Raw genomic sequence first — 2,350 nt, forward strand, 5'->3', positions numbered from 1 at the left:
TTTTTCCTCTTTTTCTTTGTTTGAAGTGTGGAAGTTCAAACGCAGACCTTTTGCATGTCTGCGGGTATTGTACTACTGCACTACATTTCCAGCCCTACATTTGGTCTGTTTTCCTGTAAATGTTCATAAACTCCCTATAATTTAATCCAAGATTATAGATTGCATTTGGGTATTATATCTTCTAATATCCTCTACCTGGAGCTCCTTTCATCTTCCCTTGTGTTACATGAGCTTGTGGGCTTGTGGTACTTTGAAGCACCCTGGTGAGTTATTTTGTAGAATGTATCTCAATTCATGCTTGCTTGATGTTTTGGTTTTATTTTTTTCAAAACTGAATGGAGGTTATATTCATTCTTGGAAATGATATGACAGATATGATGTGCTGTCAGTCTCAGATAAAGATTGAGTTCTACACAGTAAATAGTAATAAACACAGATAATGCCATTATACTTGTATCATCACCAGGTTATTTCTTTTTTTTGCCAGTCTTGGGGCTTGAACTTGGGTCCTGAACATTGTCCCTGGGCTTTCTCAAGGCTAGAGCTCTACCACTTGAGCTACAGCACCATTCCCAGATTTTTCTGTGTATGTGGTACCAAGGAATTGAACCTGGGTTTTCATGCATGCTAGGCAAGCACTCTAATACTATGCCAAACTCCTGGCCCACCAGGTTATTTCTTGAAGCTGTGCTATAAAGTCTTAATGTGCATGATTCAGTATTCTTCTCTAAGTATCATGCTATGCTGTATGTTCTACTTCTGTGAATAAATTATTTTCAATCATACATAAGGAAACCAATATCCCAATAATAATATGCCTGGGGGGGTTACATGACCCCAGTAGTAGATGAATGCGTACAATATATCTTTAGGACCATGGCTTACAAATTTCTCAGTGAAGTGTGATATAAAATGCTAAGAACTTCATGACCTGGAGGTATCCAATGAGATTTATGGCAACTCAACATTTTCTTTCACTTCCAGCCATAAGGCCCTAATTAGACGTCACTTTACTGTTTCACATGTAAGATTCATGAAGAAAGATTCCTCAGAAATTTGCCATCAGTACATTGGACCTCTGCCTCTTTCTTCTTGCACTGCTGGGGCCCTGCTTTCTCTGAATGGCCATGAGGGAAATGAGCCTTCTCCCATCCTTAATTGGAGTAAGGTACGCCACTGCTCAGGGTTGTGGATTCTTGGTGTGCCTTCGAAATAAATCTGGTTCCTGAATAATGAGTCAGCTCTGCAAAAACCAATGCCGTGGAACCCTGCTGATATGCTGCCATCAAAACAGAAAAAAAAATCAAATTTTCCTCTGAATGGAGCCTTAATAACAGTTGGAAACTTCAGCCTCCTGCCTATAATTTATTTACAAAGAATCTTTTTGAAGAGAACTATCTTGGAGAATTCTGTGTAGCTTTGATGTTTGCAAAAATAACCCTCTAAAGAGAGGTGGGAAGATGACAGGTTAAAAAAAAGCCAGATACCTATACCTACAGGTAAAATAAAAAAGACAGATTAAAACAAGAATTACTATGCTTAGGAATTCATCTGTGAGGTTTGTTTTTTCTATGATCTAACCCCTCAATTGTGTCTAATTAACTCTTTAAATTAGCCAAGGCTACTGCCTTAGCTTAGTTCTGCCATAAACACTCGTCGTGGTTTCAGTGAAAATTATTGGGAGGGTTGGACTGTGAGGTGATGCAGAGAAAGAATAACAGTTAATAGACTGTGCTCTGTGAGTTGTGTGCTTGGAGCTAAAGCTTCTTTTAGGAATGTTTTGTTTTGTTCTGTTGTGCCAGTCCTGGGGCCTGAACTCAGGGCCTGGGCAATACCCTTGGACACTTTTTCTCAAGGTTAGCACTCTATCACTTGAGCCGCAGCGCCACTCTGGCTTTTTCTGTAGATGTGGTACTGAAGAATCATACCCAGGGCTTCACGTATGCTAGGTAAGCTCTCTACCACTAGATCACACTTCTGGCCCTTAGGAAGTGATTTAAGGGGATTGAAAGAGTGAGTCTCTGGTTTTACAAGACTGATATCTTCCAAACATTAAAGATTTCAGAAAAGTCTCTCTCACTCTCACTGTCATCTTGTTTGTCTGTTTCGTGTGTGTGTGTGTGTGTGTGTGTGTGTGTGTGTGCTCGCGCGTGCGTGCGTGCGCGAGCATTCATGGGAGTGTGAAGACGTAAAGATAAGTCATCTGTCTTTGAGATGAGACAGGGTTCTCCCTAGAAGCCCATCAACACTGGCACGTCTCTGCTCCATAGCTTTGGGAGAATGAATGACTCTTGTTGAAGCTGTTTCATGTGTAGAATTCTGTTACGGTTCACTGTGGCAGCCCCTCCTG

The sequence above is a fragment of the Megascapheus bottae genome, chromosome 13 (genome assembly GCF_031878675.1).
Source record: "Megascapheus bottae isolate mThoBot1 chromosome 13, mThoBot2.hap1, whole genome shotgun sequence".
In the NCBI taxonomy this organism is placed as follows: Eukaryota; Metazoa; Chordata; class Mammalia; order Rodentia; family Geomyidae; genus Megascapheus; species Megascapheus bottae.